Source organism: Manduca sexta, chromosome 21, assembly GCF_014839805.1.
Source record: "Manduca sexta isolate Smith_Timp_Sample1 chromosome 21, JHU_Msex_v1.0, whole genome shotgun sequence".
In the NCBI taxonomy this organism is placed as follows: Eukaryota; Metazoa; Arthropoda; class Insecta; order Lepidoptera; family Sphingidae; genus Manduca; species Manduca sexta.
This window is the reverse complement of record NC_051135.1, coordinates 5752366-5766068: the sequence shown is the minus strand read 5'-3', so window position 1 is coordinate 5766068 and position 13703 is coordinate 5752366.

The window sequence follows — 13703 nt, the reverse complement described above, 5'->3', positions numbered from 1 at the left end:
AAAACCATAAACCGTTTTAGAACTGGTTTTATTCTCGTAAACAAACCCACACGCCATTTGTGTGATCGAAACCCATCGATTTTTTCTGGTAATTTAATTAATTAAATTACACGATATAGCCGAACAATCCCCTAAAGACCAAAATTAAAGTCTCCATTAACACCATATGCGCTGATGACCAGAAAAATTTAATCGAAGTGAAGTTTAATACGTAACCAATAATTAAGACCATCGAAGCATTAGTCACGGGGTATAATAAGTATAGCGGGTACAACAAAATTATGACGTCGATGAGGGGAATTACTATATACTATAGTGGCTGACACGCGATCATGGTGGCCATAGCAGTTGTTTTTTGGTGATTTATTATGTGTACAAAAACGTGACTAACTCCCAGCTTACAAGCGGCTTTGTCAAATGTAAATACAATATTACAACTTAAAATTACTGCTTCGATGGTGTATTACGATTGCCGTGCTGTCTTAGGTTCGGTCCCTAAGTAGGATAGAGTGATATTGGACTTTGCATGTTCGGTATCATTGTGCCCGGTGAATGGCATTACCCTATCCCCGAAAAAAAGCGTTATGTATGTATGTAAGTATGTACCATCAAGAGTTACTAAAAAAAAATAATTTCCAATTGCCATTAACCTTTTGTCGCCATATCAACAATAATTTTTTGTTCACTAAAATAAACTTCAAAGCGTTTACTCAATTTCAGATATTAAAAAAATCTATTAATGTTAATATAGCGGTTTGAAGTTTTAAATATGTTTAGCTACTTTTATACGTATATTTGCGTATGCAACTTAAAATTATAATTTAAATTGAAAGTAAATATATATTTCCGAGCACTTTCAACGGTCAATCGTCCACCTAAATTTAAATTATCATATTACCCCTATTAAAATAATCCACCATTAAAATGAAACAGTAGATTCATGCAACCCAAAAGTTTTGGGAATTTCATCAACTAATTTGAAGTTTTGACCCGTTCCATTATATCCCGTGGGTCGGGATGTGCTTTTAATAATGCCATTAATAGACGTTAAATAAAGCCATGTTAAAATTTTTCTATATTTTTCTTAAACACGTAAATTACCAATTACTTTAAATTAGATATGTATCACAAATAAAATTTTAATTAATTCGATAAATATACAACGATAAAGAACTTGTATTGTTTATAAAAGATTTTCATTTGATACGGCGTTATTTTTTACAATTAACTATACGGTAATTCTAAAAATAATTGATATAATGTGCTTGATTAAATAGCTTACCAAGGACAAGAATTGACGCATTCTTAATTTTTCAGGAATTTATGAGTTTCTACATTTCTGAAACCAACGTTATATATTAAACAGGTCTAAACACAATCAAGGATGCTATCAACACTCCAAAAGATAACATAGAGAGGTGTAAACTATCCCTTTTCCTGTGCAATTTCCTTCCACACACAAACAGATACGTTTGAACGATAGAATTAGCCGAAACCGCAACGTTATCTTGGGCCATATTTTTAACTAAATTACAAATAGGGCTGAGGAGTGAGGTGCCATCAGTTGCCGTGCGTGCTATCGGCAAAGGGGATCGCGCGCCACCCCTATACCACTGCCACAGCTTAAATGTTTGGCGAAATATTTTGTTTTTTTTTTGTGAGTACTGGCTTTAAAAATATTTCTAGAAAAATAATGGCGAAATGTTTTGTTTTTTTTTTTTTGTGGTACTGGCTTTAAAAAGATTTTTAGAAAAATAAATGTGTTCTAATTTCTAATTGAGGAGAGGAACAAAAATATTATTCTATTTTTAACAACGATGGCATTAGATTACACTAATTTATATAACATTTTGTGTAACCTACTTACATATTACACACTGTCTATAGTTTGCATACTATTTTTAATGTTGTACTGTCGTAACTCAATTTAGTAGGTGTTTAATCGTATTAAGTATATTTCCAAAAAGACAATAACATCAGGGAGCTCTGTTCTATTTACGGAAATCCGTGTTTTTGCAATTATAAGCGTTCTAATCGAAGGACAGCTTTGATAGACGTATAGGTAAAAAGAGGATTTTTTTGGCTCTCTAACTCTCTAACCTGTTCTGTTATCAAAACTGTCCCTGAAATAGAACGCCCGTAATTGCAAAAAGACGTATTCACCCCCATAGATATAATAAGGCCCCTGACCGTAACTTATAAAAATACGTGCATTACATTATTCATTTACTTCTACAAAACATAATACTTTCATTAACAAAAATGTTTTTTTTCAGACTTGAACTTATTTAGTCTGTGTACATGTCAAGACGTTGTTGTGTACGACTACACGTCGGAAATGATATTTTTTCGTCTAGTCTCCCTAACACATTTGCAGGCTTTCCAACTTGACGGCTTTACCTAACAATAATAATGTACTTAGAAAACCTTTTGGAACATGAAAGGAAAGACAGTTTTGTACTAGTCTGGTTTTAGCAGACACTGTTTAGTGATTTTTGCGTTTAATTAATACTTTATATCACTACATAGTATAAAACAAAGTCGCTTTCCCTGTCCCTATGTGTGCTTAAATCTTTAAAACTACGCAACGGATTTTGATGCGGTTTTTTTAATAGATAGAGTGATTCAAGAGGAAGGTTTATATGTATAATAATAACATCCATTAAATAGTGGAGAAATACTGTTATTTTGTTATGTTATACCCGTGCGAAGCCAGAGCGGGCCGCTATGTTTTTAAATACAACGTTCACAGTTTTTCTGTAGTGTATTTAGTATCAGCATTGCACCCGTGCGAAGCCGGGGCGGGTCGCTAGTATTATATATGAGATATCAGCCCTGTATTATATACTGTCCCACTGCTGAGAGGGATTAGGTCTTAGTCCAAACACGCTGGACTGGTTCAGATTAGTAGACTTCACACATCCTCAAAATTCCTATAGGGTACTTCTTAGGTGTGCAAATTTTATCACGATGTTTTCCTTACACATAAATTTGAAGCAAAATCAAGGATGATTGACTTTATTTTAATTATAATGTCTAAATACTACGATGACGCTGAGCTGATTAGATCTTTATTATTACACTACATAAATTATTGTAATAATTACACATGCCATGTGTATCAATACTATAATGTATCGACTATAATAATAGTACGCATGGCCCGAAGTTTTATATATATATTGCTAGTTGATCTAATGAAATAAATTTTAAAAGCATGATAAGGCAATTTAAGAAGAATAGTTTTACTTTAACCTGATTAATTCAAGTTTCACATATCTATAAAATTTAGATGAACTAAGACTTAAAAAAATTACCTATATTATATTATTGTCACATAAAAATAAGAAGTTAACAAATGTAATATTATAGTATTTTTAATATTACTGCAAATTATTTTCATTTATTCATTAAATCTCAAATTTATGTTTACAAAATGTAAATAAAATTCGTTTAAAAATCCTTTTATTAAAACATATTTAGAGTGGATGTAGGGAAAAGGGTACTAAATTCCTCGTAAGTACACAGTATAAGTAAAACAATACGATTTTACGCACAGCAGTTAACATTTCACAGGTGGAATATTTATGTGTTTACCGTGTTCACTACTTACGCGGTTAACAGGACTCTACGCGTAATGATGGTACGGAATTCGGACTGGAATATTAATAGCTATAGTTGTCGACGTATCCAAATAGAAAATTCTGTGGCTCGGTAAACTCCACTGTTTGTTTTCAAAATTTTGCCTCGTTTCTTCATTAAACAAAACCACACCACGGCTTTATCTCCGAAAGGGTAAACAGAGGTGCAACCAGGGGACACACTTTTCGCATTCGTGTTCCGTCCCATGATGTGATGGGGACTAGCCTATCGTCATATCGAGCACAAATTTTAGCAGAAAATTCCAAATATTACCCGGTTCACGTGGGATTCGTATTTAGGACAGCAGGACAGTGATCGTACGTCACTAAGACAGTCTTATTTGGTTGCATAATTTTTTATGACGTAACCAAAATATTTACACATTTTTCGGCCTTGTCGAAAAGTCATTAAAACCAGTATTGCACAAGTGTTTCCCAATACTTCAAATAAATAGAAAATCAAATGCGACCGCTTTCCCCGATCGAGTGTTTATTTGCCTTGTAATGTTTGCGCTGAGACGAACCAACTGGCCGTTGGCATAAAACGGATCCGAATGTGTGCACTCAGCTTCATACAAAGCCGGGTGGTCTTTATCATTTCAAACGCAAACACCATGCACAAACACTATATAATAATACTAAATTTTAAACAAACATCGGCATCCAGAATTTATTAGAGGATTTGTTTTACATCTCACCGGTTAATTGCTTGATTGTTCTTTGTTCAAGATATTTTCGGCAATTTGATTCATAAGGTTGGGTAAGGAAATGTGTTCTTGCTTTTAGTTGGTCGATAATTTCTATGCTACCGTTGTTATGTTTTTCACTTTCGAACTTAAACGACATTTTATGTAAGTATAATGTGTTTATTATTTTTAAAAATAAGCATTACATAGATTCAAAAAGGAATACCTACTATTATCTTAATATATAAAATTAATTTATATACGTACATAAAAAAATATGTAGAAGTTTCACAAAGAAAAATCAACGATTAACCTCACACTTATATTAGTCCAATATTTCAAACCCTACAATCAAACTTCAAAGTCATATCAAACATTCCCACAGTAACAGAAGTTCAAAAAGACTTCGGAAACATAAACAGTACGCTTTATGTGGTGTTATTTCTATCAACCGATAATGACTGTACCTGATTTTAAGTGCCTGTCGGTCACTGTGTTTGCGCAAGTCAACTTTGAAGTGGTACGAGCGTTATCAAACGATAGCCCGCACATAAAATCAAATAAATCAACTCAACTTGTTTCTTGTAAATATTCGTGGGTGGAACGTGCGTTATTTTACAAATACTCCACGTGTAATGGCCCATGGGAATCGTGTTTACTGTTTTATAGTACGCCAGAATGGACAGTCGATTGTTCGACTATTTGTGTAGCGGTACGAGAAAATATGAATATAAATATGCTTAAGTAGAACGTAAAGATCTGTCGAGTGTAAATCCTCTCACGATGACATGCAAATTAAAAGCGCGTTAACCTAAATGTAGGACCGTTTTATATTAAATTTATAAAGATCATTGGTTCTCGTTCGATACGGTTATTATGTGCGTGTTTCATGTCATGTACGATGAATGCAGGTTCCAGGGTACGCCGGAGCCTCAGAGAGCGGCGTCCCGCTGCGGCCGCGAGGCGAAAACTCAACAGCCGATAACTCCTCACGCATCGGCGTCGCATGATATATTGACGTATTAACTCATTTAAATTCAAGCCAGTTAAAGGTTAAAGACTTCATAAAAAACGTACTTGCGGACCCCTGCCGCGTTGAACAATTTAAATGAAGCGTGAACATTCTATTCAACAAAAGACTTATGCTAAGCGTTCTCGGATTCTGACTCAAAGTTTGTTTTGTAAATGGAGCATTCGCTCCAGAAATGAATGCTTGAGGAACAAAACAGACCGTAGATACGGCACTCCCAAGTTTTACGTTTGAAATACGACTTATTTCGTTGTATAAGGCAAATCTCAAGTCAACACCCCAGTCAAGATGGGATGTTGCTTTATTATATTATTCTGTGGAGTGTGGAGTGGATGCAAACTTCGATATAAATATAGCGGTAACAAACGTCAACTTAGCTCTCTTGTTAGATAAAGTTATGACATTTAACAAATCGTGTGCTTTGAATTATCTATTGTTGAGTTCAATTAATCAACTTTAGGCACCGCGCAAACGCTGTTCATTGGAACAGATACTACTTAAAATAGTGACAACGAGCTTCTAGTTTTTAGTACTATGAAACTGACTCGCTTCCACTAATTGCTGAATTCAGTAATTTACATAGTTTAAGGAAATGTAAGTATGAACCATCATACTGATTCTCTGAATGCGAAGTATTGGCAGTTCATTGTGACCATCATCTCTGTCTCATTGCCATTCAATTATTAAGAACTAAAAGAAAAATCAAAATGAAACATGTCCATATACATACCAAGATAAAGTTTATTTCGATACTAATTTTTAATTCCTATTAAATACTATAAAGAGATAAAGCTTAACATTAAAAATTATATCATCAGACTCACTCATTCATATGAACGAAGACATAAGAAGCTATCCAGGGATTGCGCTAAGCTTGTCAGTTGAGTGGATGCTTGAGAGACCACCTGTGGAAAATACCACATATTAGCTCGTAATACTTTATACCTAGACTGACACGGCTATCGTAACACATTTGTATATTAAAACAGCTAAAACAGAGCATTAAACCCTACCCGTTAAATCATTGATTTTAAGACGAATAATTTTCCAAAACAGCTATTTACGGCTCAAATAAAGCCTTGCGATGGACAAAACCTCCTTTTAATATTTCCTCGTCTTTATCTCTACCTCCATAAAGATCACAATATAGGTCAGCATTCGAGATAAAAGTTCGCTCTACAATACTACATGTCGTTTACATCGTCCTGTGTCGCAAACAACGTTGTTAACGCCTCAACTATGGAGGCGTTAAGTGGTGTTTATGTCCGTCGTCCCGGCGGCAAATTCCTGCGCCAATATGCGTGTCATATGAAATGAGGATTTTCTCTTAAAAACTTTTCTTTGGAATACGTTAGCACTCACGTTTAAGAATAATCTTTGGGAGAATGTTTTATAAGATCTTGTATAGATAAAAGGCTAGTGTTTTATAGGGATTTAATGATGAAGAATAAATTAACATCGATGTTTTGTAAACACTTTCGTATCGTAATAATCCTAAAAAATATTTTAAAGGAAATTGAAGTGTTCGCTCCATTTACCTTATACCCATAAAACACAAAACCCTTAAAATCTGACTTTTCATCCCCTTTATTTTAAATCTATCAACAATTCATCGCGAAACTAAAAAAGCACTTCGATCGAAGTTAATTAAAACGTCCCGGAACGGACGGCCATTACCGGGGATGAAAAAGCGATTTCTCCAAGGAGCGAGTTTTAAAGGAATCGACCTCCCTCCATTTTAGTGAATGGTTTCGTCAGTGGCTTATAGACTTGGGAGGTTTGCGTTTATTGTACGCTCCAAAGAATTTATATGGACGTGCTTTGTCAACGTTTTCAAAATTCACTTTGATTTTCAACGTAGCATTTTCCGAGGTTAGGGTTCATTGGAATAGAAACTTTTCATTATATTTATTTTTATTGGAAATAATAAGTCCTTAATAATGGGCAGGGTAATGATCTTGGTGAACTCTAAGTATATCGTGGTGCATTTGTGTACCCTTTTTGAGCTTATATAGGTCTTTATGATTAATATAAGACGGAAAAGTAGTCCTCTACTTGTTAATTAATCGAAAAAAAAATATTATTGATTGATAAATGATCCTTCATACATAATATTTTTTTCTTTTAAAAATATTTGCGCGTGTCAACCCTAATAATAACTTTGTATATATTAATAGTATGGAATAGAAATTTGTTCACTTAAAGACATTAACCCAAGAAAGTAGCAAGTTATTTTTTTTCTTTTAAAAATATTTGCGCGTGTCAACCCTAATAACAACTTAGTATATACTAGTAATACGGAATAGAAATTTTGTTCACTTAACGACATTAACCTAAGAAAGTAGCAACTTAAGAGGACACATTCCGGTCAAGAGTGACAAATTAGTTTCTTATAATAAACAGTTCGTCGGGCTAGTAAAATAATGATTGATTATTATTTATTTGTGTACGTTTTTCTCTTGACGTTAATCACCATAAACTTAATTATAAATAAATATTAGCTCATTTTATCGATACGATTACTTAATTTTATTTTATTAATTATAATGAATGGAAACTTCGAGTTATTGTTCTTAAGATTGTTTTTTATGCTTGTGGCAATGAAACTATAACTGGAGACAAATTATAACTTACTAACTTTTGCTCGCGGCTTCGCCCGCGTGAAGAATTTTTCCGGCATATTTTTTTTCGACATCTTTAATATGTATCATTATATTATGACCAAATTTCACAAAATAATTATAAATTGTAGCCTATGTATTTTTTCGATATGTAACCAATATTACTGTAGTTTCATTCAAATCCGCTCAGTAGTTTTTTGGTGAAAGAGGAACTAACATGTATCCATACATCCATCCTCACAAACTTTCGCATTTATAATATAAGGATTGTACCTACTGGCATTTCTATGGGCTCTTAAGATGATGATACATACAATTTTTATTAACCTTTCAACCAACTGAGCTACAAACCAATATAGCTTTATGTGAATTTATGTATTCTATTGTTACATTATGGCCTAAGTTATATAGAAAGGCGAGGTTTAATACGAAATAGCACCCATCTGGTACTAAAGTCGCAATACCAATACAGCGTTCGAAAGTGTAAGTAATGCTATAGTGACCCCCGTGATGCTAATCGGCGGTCCGTCGCCACAGAAAAGTTTTCGACAGAAGGACGGGACTGCACCGTCAATTCTCCACGTGATAAATGGCTATTTAGAACTGATTTCGCCTACAGCATTTTAAAGTATGTTTAAACAGAATAGCATCGTTGATGTTACATATGGTTTACATGTTTTTTTGCTGTAAATGTGCGCTTTTAGTCATAGCTCTATAGCCTATTATTTGGACAAAAAACAGTATTTAATATTAGTGTAGTTGGAAGGTAGATTGTACTTTGAAGATAGTATAAATTGGTCCGTTATTAATATATCACGACGCTATTATTGTAATCGTACAATTTTGAAGGTAAATTTAATATAACCGCTCTGTTCGATGTTCTTAAATATGACATGATTAGAAAGAGTTAAATATTAATGTAAATTGTACAACATTCTTTTTTTTATATGGGTACGGCACAGTGAACCCCCTGCACCTGATGGTAAGTGAAATTGGGTCCAATAGAATGTCGACTGACCATGACGATTACCCATCGACAGTCGACACAATTATGCCGGCCTGTTGAAATCAGATATACACAGTGTGATCCCGGAACGCGACATACTAAGTGGGCCTCTATGGCGGGTTTTAACACGGCCTCTATGGCGTGATATAAAATATATTCTAACACCAGGTATAACATTTCCTAAAGACAAAGTATTATATTTTAAGTTAGACCTGCTTCTCTTAATATATTATAAGCAATTTGTGAACCAACTGAGTAATACTCACAAACGTCAACAATAAAGGAAACCATACGTAAACCTTCTGTAATTTTCTCTTATCGGGCTAGGAACAAACTGCCTACAAGTTCCATTACAGCAAGGACGTATCCGGGTCGTATCCCGAATCCCTTGGGCCGATCCGCTCGTTATTTCGCATTAATGTTACAAACTTCTGATGTTAATTCGCTCTTCATACCGGAAATTTTGTTTATACCCGTTAATTAAAAATTATTTGTTAGATAAGATTACCTGCTGTTACTTTGGTTTTTGTAATGGAAAATAATACCGACGCATCTAAATAAAATCATTAATTATAGTGATATCTATAAGTGTTCGACGCATCTAAATATAATAGATAATTACGGTAAATATCCGTGTTTTTTTTCGTCGTTTCTAGAAAAGGAACTGATTGGACGGAACGACAAAATCATAAGGATACTTCACAGGTACGAGAGGAACATGGCCTACGTTTTCCACAAAAAAGGACTTTCAACGAAAAAGATAGGAACAATTAAATTGCATGAATTTTTTATCCCTATAAAATATTCCATCATATTACGGAAAAAATAAATAATATTATTAAGATCAATATCAAGTGTTTATTCTCAAAGAGAAATGATCTATTTATAAACCTTTACGCTTTCACCTTAAAGATGACAGTAGATATTCTGTCCTACTTCATTAAATTAGCTAAATAGGGCACAACAATGTAAACAGTCGGTATTATACGACATGTCATGTACATCATATCAATTAGAAGACAGTTTAACTTATTCGAGGTAAGTACATAAACAACAAAGTAATTAATTTGAGGTCAAACAATAACTTATTTATACGAGAATTTATTTATTCCCATTTAAAGATCGTTCTAGGCATTGGTTTAAGAGTTATAATTTTTTATCTGTTTTTTTTTCATGTTTATAGTTTTAAGCTTTAAATTTTTCAAGGTACCTTTATATTAAAAAGCATTAGCCATTACCTTCAGCATTAGAACATTGAATACAAATAATGTCTATAAGAGTACAATCAAATCAAGCTATAGTGAATATTGACTAATTTTGTCATTGACATAAGAACTATAATCGGGAATGCATGTTAAACCAAATAATATAATTCAATAATTTGAATAAAATGGTAATGAATAATTAAATAGGTAACGGAATTTCCAAGCGTAGATTCTCTTGGATGTAGCGTTATCATTTGCACATTAAATGCGTAATAGAATCTATTTGTACGCAGACTTCATAATTGATATGACGCAATCGATCTATGCCTGTCGGAAATGAAAGCAATTGTAATGCAAACGATAAAGTGAGGGTCAAAATCCAGCGAACACTTTAGTCGTCTACGAAATATTACTCCACTTACTGGCTGGTAGAAAATTTTATGAAAAAAATTAGCATAAAATATATATAGATAATGATCTCTTATGTTTACGCGAATGTTAGACATTTAAATTAAACTATTTTAACCCATGACCATGATGGCTGAAAAGTCTTCGAAACGTCGGGAGAAAAATAAAATATTATAACCGCGATAAAATCCGTTAGATAGCCTTTTTAAGAATTTAATATGTTCTTGGAAAAGTCAATGTTATAGGTGTGTATTATAAAAATATTTCAGAATATCATTTCATTACCTGTGTGCTTGAATGCATAATACTGAGGTTATGCGAATAATTGCCCGACTTGCGCGCTCATGCTACTTAATCTTTCTAATGTCGTCGATATCACGGACACGACAAGATATCTACCAGCCAGGCCAAACACCAACGTTTGTTCCAATATACGCACAAAATGACATTAACCCCAAAATACCACAATAGATAATAGGTCTATCTTAATGGTTATTTAATCAACAGTCAAACGCTGTTAGTTTCACAATAAAAAACAATATTGAAATTTGGATACAACCCACTACATATTCTCACAAGCCAACCAATAAATCCGTGTTTGTTGAAAGAAAAAAAAACTAATTCGTGGTTTAATTTATAATAGAAAAAGCTTTACCGTTTCATCGAGTTTGGTAGCAGTGAAAAATCGACCCATTATGTGAGAAGGGAAGGCAGTTTCCCGCCGCTCGTATTTCAAAACAACACATTATTGTTTTCTTCTGTTTTGTTTGGTGGTTAAAGCCGGTTATAAATTTAGGTGTAACGGCTTCAGAACGTTTTTGCTTTTGTAAGGCTATCTCGGCAGCGGGGGTCGGAATCAATATGAAAACAAGATAAAAAGTTTAGGGCCAACTAATTGTTGTAATTTATTGTGGCAATTTAGTATTTCATGGTAATTCACGAGTGTCGGTAATCTTGGTTTAAGCTGTAATGTTGGAGATTAAATCGTTGGGATAACAGAGTTAATTGGGTATCGAGGGTAGTTTTATGTTATTTTTGTTTGAGAAAATATTCGTATTTTATGTCCGGACTTATTTGTTGATGTAATGCGAATATAATGTAATAGACATATTACAAACAATGAAGCAATTACTATATTAATAATTACTTATTTTAAGATACTATTGCCTACGCTTTACAGGGTCGTTATTAAATGAAACCACATACTTATTCACCTGTGCTAACAATGTATAAAAATCATCCATGAATAACGAATATTTTTGTTAAAATCCCGGTTTTAGATGTCTTATTTTTTGATCATTTGGTAGTTTAATAATATGAATGGCGTTTGCGTGAGACTATTTCTGATTGAAAGTGTGGTGTTACCGTTACAACTAATTCTCTTAGAGAAATAGCATTATGTATTTTTTTCGAAGCATGTATGTATTTTTTTCGAAGCTTACTCTTTTTTATTACATCTATGGTTTGAAAAACATATTTTAAATTATTATTTTTAGGAAGTTAAGTATGAGGCTTCATGTATATTGTATAATGTATAGGTATTCATAGAAATTGATGGTATTGTTACTGTGACTAAACTTCACGTTAAGACATAGTGTCCTTTTTTATTTAGTGTATCTAGGAACAATATTTTATTAAGTATTAAGCGACTAAGTAGATAGTAGTGATATTATATATTAAATCACCAGGGGCAGGCAGTTTATGTCATGATTTGCACCTAATTTACAGGTATTTATATACATCTGTATGTTTAAATCTAGATATTTTGTTTTCAGGTAAGTTTATTTTTAAAGGTGACGTATTGTACCTGAGTTGCCCTGTAAGTTTTGCTTCTATGGCTAACTTTTAGTATTTACACGCCTGCCTACCCTTTCAGGGAAGTTTCGCATGAATACGTATATGGGAGAAAGTTCACAAGCACTCCTAGTAACTAAGCAAGTTCTCCTACCCAGGTTAACATTTAATACATTAAATTCTCATTTAGATGGATCAAATATTGCGAGTGATAATCGTTAGTAATTATGGTTTAAAAAAGTTACCCTGTTTGAACAACAATACCAGGTAAATAAGTCTTGACTGATATAAAAAACAATTATTATTAGCAATGAGGTTTCAGACTTCATATACAATACCATTTCTATTCGAGTAAAACCAATCTTCGTCCCGTAATTTCTTTTCAGGCTCTTCTGTAGAGAGTTTAACGAAGTTTGGTGTTGGACAGCGTCGGGCGCGGATAATACAGAAAATGGAGCATCGGAGGGAAATGAACCATTAGCGGTCACATTAAGTTCTCTCTCATTCCTTATTTACGGCGAATTCGCGAGGTGACGAAGATTAATTTAATTTTAACTGTGTGATGATTTGGATGTATTTTTTGAGGTAAAGTTATTTGCAGTATACGAGAGCTGAAATATATGGACGTATTAAATAGGGTAATAAATTGAGTACAAGGTCGCGAGAAGTTGGAATCTATTTTGCATGAAGATTAAAATTTATACTAATATTATAAAGCTGAAGAGTTTAATTGTTCAGTTTGAGTCAAATCTCGGGAAATACTAAAACAATTTTGATTTTTTTTCTCTAATAGGAAACTACATCTTGACTGCTATAGGTTTCATTTTGTCCCAGGACAATATTTATCTCGAAGAACCGTTTTCACGCGTGCGGAGCCGCAGGAAAAGGCTAGTATTATATATATAGTAATTCGTAAATTTTAAGCTGAAAGTATTCTAAATTTATAATAAGTATTTTAAGTAAAATTCAAAATCCCTTCATGTTCATTGCATAGCCTTCCATTTTATTATTCACTTTACATTAATATAGTAATTAAGATACAATATCCCGTAACCAAAACTAATCCCGGGAAGCATCGCGGTAAAATACCCATATATATTCATTAATGGTTTTCTCGTTCGAAAAAAGGAATTAAAATTAGTTCCGTACGTAAATTAAAACCCACATCCATAGATAGAAACGTGGGCTGTCCAATCAGCTTACAAACCGTAAAAGAAATAAAATTAAAACTAAGCTCAGTACAAATGAGGCGAGTAAAATTATTTTTACGATTCCCTCTCTCAATTAGGTCGGGCGCAGACAGTAAAGTGTC